Raw genomic sequence first — 6,244 nt, 5'->3', positions numbered from 1 at the left:
CCGGGGATATTGGCTAGGCGGCTTTACGTTTAACATTGGTTGCTGTTCAAGTGATGAAGCAGAGGAATGGGGTGTTCTCCAAGGTCTTCAAGCAGCTTTAAATGCGGGTATTAGGAACCTTATTGTTGAAAGCGACTCCAAGAGCACTATTGAATCCATGAGAGGCGCTGAAAGAGGGCACACCCACCCAAACAACATCATCACCAGGTGTCTTGGGAGGGCGAGGAATTTTAACCGCATCATCTTCCAACATGTCTTCAGAGAACAGAATCAAGTGGCTGACATGCTTGCCAAACGGGCACGATCGCAACAGCTGGACATTACCACGTATGACGACACGCCCTATGGGCTGAGGGATATGGTTGAGACCGAGAAGCTAGGGGCTGTTTTTTATAGACGGGCCGCTATGACCACAGGAGCTAGAACTTAATGTTGTTTCGGGTGTCCCCCTCTTCCTTAATAAAAAAAAAAACAAGAATAGAGATGACTCTAATAATCAAGTTAGTCAAACAGTTGACTTGATAATTATAGGCTCTGTTTGGTAAATAATCAGCCTATCAGCCAATTTTGGCTTATTTGACCACTATTAATTGTTTGGTTAATAAGCTTTTTATAACTCCAAAATGCTAAAATTCAAAAAGCTACTCAAAGCAGCCTTTTCAATTAGTTTTTTGATAAAAGAAATTATACCAAACAGCTATCAGCTAACAACTAATTTATGAAACAACTTTCTACAATCAGCTAATGTTATCAACAAATCATACCTTCTAACCCAAACAGCTAACCCAATCAGCTAACAGCCATTTACCAAACAGGGCTATAATGTTTCAAGTTTAACTTTATGTGAAAATAGTAAGAATGTCAAAGTGATGAGTCGAAACTCGAGACTGGCATGCCCCCGCCCCGCGATTAGGCGGGTTAGGGTCATTGAAAATAGGGACGGCAAAAACGCAGGCCTAATGGGGTTCTCATGCATTGGCCCGTAGCCATGTGGGTTAACCCACACGGGTTGCGGGCCAATCTATGCTTAAAAAAAAAGATTTAATACTACACAAACACAATGTTGTGTTTAGTCGTCTACTAACCTGGGTATACATATTTGTATACACAAAAAAAAAAACTTGGGTATACATATTTGTATACATTTTGAACCTTTCCGGCCATTTCCTCGCACCTCAAACTGGTCTTCCTTACACAACCTTCGAAAAATTCATTCAAACCCCACTGTTTCTCTGAGAAACCATACAATGTGCTGTCTGAGATCGAAATTAAAGGTGCAAGAATGTCAATTCCTTCCATTATAGTTTTCCTTTACTCCTTGTTTCTTCTATTATAATTTCAACTGTACTATCTTAGGTAACTTTGTTTTGTTAGTTTGCTGTAAAACAGTAAAACTTATGCATGAAAGGGCAATTTAGTTCGGTTTATCCGAACCGAATCGGGCCGAATCGAACCATACCGAACCGTACATATACCAAAAAACTGAACGGTTCGGTTAAAAACCGAACTGAATCGAACGGCTTGGTAAAAATCAATCCAAACCGAACCGAATACATTTAGATGATGATGATAATAATAAAGAAGTAAGTCTAAGTCTCTTAGGGTGTGTTTGGTAACCCGTAAAATGACTTCCGGAAAATATTTTCCAAGTTTTCTGTGTTTGGCAACATCCGGAAAATGCAGTCAACGGAAAATGTTTTCCGTTGACCAAGAAAAATCAATTCATTTTTCCGGAAAATGACTTACGGAATATTTTTTTTCGTAAGTCATTTTCCGAAATCGCCAAAATGACTGTTCCGCATGTTCTCGACCAAAACCAACCCATATCCTATATCACCCATGACCTAAAATAGACCAAGAGGTGGAAAACCGCCGGACGCAGTACAAGTTTCCGCCGGAAACCTGTTGTTTTACGTTTTTATTTTTTATTTTTTTTTGTTATTTTTTGAGTTTTTAATTCTATTTTTAATAAATAATATTATTATAATTTTTTTATATTTTAAATAAAATAATTACAATGTTTAATTATAAAATTCTACCAATTTTCCAGAAAATGAACCAAACACATAAAGACAGTTTTCCAGAATACATTCAAACATTGAAAATGAAACTATTTTCCGGAAAATGACTCATTTTCCTGAAAACATTTTCTAGAAGTCATTTCCCTCCTTTCCAAAAGGACCCTTAATGCATGCTCCGCTCCTATTCCCGCTGGTATCTCTTTTAAAATTTTTAGTTGATTTATTTATAGCTTGTTCTCTACTTTGTACTTTTGTTGTTTGCGCAATTGTTCTTTACCTCACAATTAGTACTTAGTAGTATGTTTGAACTTTAAATTGCTACTTTGTTATATAATATTTAGATTTTGGATATGAATTATGTGATAGTATGTTCCGAAAATTAGGAAATGTTGAAAATTGGGGATCTTAAACCGAACTGAAACCGAAATGTTTCAAACCGAACCGAACTCTAATGTTAAACCGAATGATTTAATTTTTTTTTAATTTTAATTGATTATTTAATTTATTAAAAAAAAAAAAAAAACAACCCAGGCTCGCGAGCCCCACTAACTCGCATGGGCTGGATTAAGGTTACATATGATCCCTAACCCGCGGGCTGGCCCGCAGAAGCCCGTAGTGGACCGGTTCGACAATATTAGAAAACGGTCTATTATAGGGGTGTTAAACTTCTTTGGTCCTAGCTCGCGCCCCATGCAGGTTGTTGGGCCTCGCAAGCTAATTTAAAATTTAATGAAAAAACATTATTTTCAAAAAAAAAAAAACTTATATTAGTATATTTTATTACGTTATATATATATATATATATATATATACACACACACACACACACACACAGAAAATATCATATAATATAATTTTAATTTATATGTACTATAATAATTTGATGGATAATAATGTTTTAATTATAATCGTAGCTTGCACTATTTTTTTATATGAAAATATTATTTTATATTATATACAATACAATGAACAATAATGAATAATATAATTTTAAAAAGTATGAATATTTTAGAATATTTAAATGCAATAATGAGTTACGTTATATCATTTTTATTTTTTAATTACTTTTTTAAAACAAAATATTAACCAGCCTGCTGGTTGGCACGCTTCCTGGCAAGCCAAAAAAGTACCAAACCTATCCCACCCCACAGCCACCCCACAATGGGGTGGGTTAGGACCGAATGGCAGGCTTCAACCTACTTTAAAAGTCTCTATTGTCTATTGATTTTCTAAGTTTGACACGGTCAGCTATAGATAACTTAGGCTAGTTTACCTCCATATGATTTATCTTCTTGTGATTCTTTATTGGCTAGGGTCACAAGGTGAGTTTCACCCGCAGAGAGCATTCAAGTAGCAGTTGCGAACTAATTAACTTTCCTGTAAATTAAAGAACAAAGATAACAATTAGTAAGCTACCAATCCGTTTAGCCATTTTAAAACCCAAACACAAATACATCTAGAACTACCAATCGAACCCACACTACAAGAAAAATCAAATTTATCAACCAACAAATCTATATGTAAATTACTAAAATTCATAGGTAATTTGTCAACGAATTCACATGTATTAATTAATCAACAGATTTTCATTGATAAAATATTAAAATTTGTAGGTATTTAATCAATCTATTGCTAAATTTATTGGTATTTTAATGTTTTATTGTATTGCCAAATGAATATTACCTATACCAACTTCAAACTCATTAGGCACTACCCGCAAGGTAGGAGAACTAAATTGTTCCAAAACCAATTTATGAATTTTCATTACTACCCAATTCAAAACATGTCCTATTAGTGCATACTATACTCAATATTGTTCGACTCATTGTCAACTCTAAAGAAAAGAAGAAAAAAAATCATGAGGAGTAGAGAAAACATTTTTCATACTCCATGAAACATATACATTCACATATACTACAAATATTGGACAAAACATGGAGTATGTGTGTGGGTTTTGTCTTGTAGAGGGTACAAGGACAACAAGTGAGATGCGTAGGAGATAGGATATGAAGAATCCTCCTTGCATAGGGAAAGAAAAAAAAATTGGATGTCATTTGTAAGACAAACATCTTTCTTTGTCATTTGACAATGCATATATGTATGGAGGATAATAGCTCCATCCACCATTTGGCTCAACCCTTGTTCACTACGGAAAACTAATCCCCTTAGGACCACACTTACCAAAAACCAACTGCCCCATTTATTTTTGTTCTTTTTTCTTATTTTATTTTTCATTTTTATCATTGAACTTACTCTTTTTAATATAATAATATATACTACAATAAATAGTTTTGGTCAACTCTTACTTACCACATTAATATAAGCCTTTTGTTACACCCACTGCAATCAGAATTTTCCTTTTCCTGCACATGCTATGATAGGAACGCACAACTTCTTTGTTTATTTGTTTGTTTGTTTTTTTTTTTTCCTTTCCATACATTGCTTAGCTTGGTGGGAAATGATAAGTATATTGTGGGAAGTAAAGTTTTCGTCCACATAGGTATTCTAAATTTATTGTTGGAAGGAAACGAATGAAATGAAAAAAACGCTATGATTCACATTTTCTTTTTGTATCAACAATGATTGCTATGTCATACGAGCATGGGTATGGACAGAAATTTCATCCAATGGGAGTGAAAGATTAAAATAAATAAGATATTTTGAAAAAAAAATTAATAAAAACGGAGATTCAACATTTTGACCTCAACATACTACAACACATGCATACTTAACCATATAATAAGCATCTTATCTTTGAGTAATATACATCTATATTATTTAGTTATATCTAAACATTTAATATATATATATATATATATATATATATATATATATATATATATATATATATATATAAGGGTCTCCTATATATAAGGGGTGAGGTGAGATGGGGAAGGGGGACAGCTGCCTCTATTACCCCATACGGGCTCCACCCATGCAGCGAGAGTAAAAAAAAAAAATTATAGTTAAAAGTGAAAATAGGTATATATAGCATTAGTTGTTACTTGTCAAATTCTACTCCTTTGGTTTAGAATCTACTTATTACTTATTAGGGCATCTCCAATTGTTTAAGATTTTTTTTTACAAGTCCTTTTTTGACATGTGGATTTTGCAAGGTTAAACAACAACAACAACAACAACAACAATAATAATAATAAGTCATAGTGGTCACCAATTGACAGTCACTCTAATGCGCACATCAGATGCGTGAAAATCACACGCATCTTAGGCACACAAGCCATTCATGCATGATTCTTTTTTTTTTCTTTTTTTCTTTTTTTCTTTTTCTTTTTTTTTTTTTTTTTGTTACAAGGTTACACATAATATTGAAGTCATCAAAACGAGATTGGAAAGCAAGACATGGAATTAGGAAAGTAGTCAAACCATGCATTCCCGCATGAATTGACCATTGTGGAGTATTTTAGGCATATCTTTGTCTATAATGGTCCAATTTAGATGATTAAAGTTGCAAGGAAAAGTTAACTCATAAGACTACAACTTTTATGAAGAGCTAAAATCCTAAATTTGAGATTAAAATGATAAAAAATTAGGGTAAATATGAATCAGTGAATCCGTTCAGTAAAATTCAACAACTTCTAAAAATTATTCTAACATATTTCTTCCTAATCCCATACATACATACATACATACATACATACATACATACATACATACATACATACATACATATATATATATATATATATATATATATAGTGTGTGTGTATTTTTTCAAGAGGGAGCGAGGGATATTTAATCCGCTAAATCTGCTATTAGTGGATTGGATCATATTAGATCGACACCCTATGCAGATGCATATGTGAATGTGATTTATCATTGGATGCACATTCTCCCCAAATCTTCTTCAATCCGATCCACGCTTACCCCTAATATAGACATTATATATTTAAATTATTTCTTAAAATATAAATATCAAATTTATAAATTATTATTATTATTATTATTATTATTATTATTATTATTATTATTATTATAGAGTACTAATATTGAGCATCTATTTTTGCGCATTGAAAATACTAGTTGAATGAAGCATGTCAAGTAATATATAAGTTAAATATATGATAGCAGATTACCAGCGGCTTTCCTTCATTGCGCCAATCCTCACAGTTTAATACTCTGTAATTGGGTCACCCCCTCCAAGGAAATAATATATATATATATATATATATATATATATATATATATATATATATATATATATA

This window comes from Ipomoea triloba, chromosome 9 (assembly GCF_003576645.1).
Source record: "Ipomoea triloba cultivar NCNSP0323 chromosome 9, ASM357664v1".
NCBI lineage: Eukaryota > Viridiplantae > Streptophyta > Magnoliopsida > Solanales > Convolvulaceae > Ipomoea > Ipomoea triloba.
Note: the sequence above shows the minus strand (reverse complement) of the source record.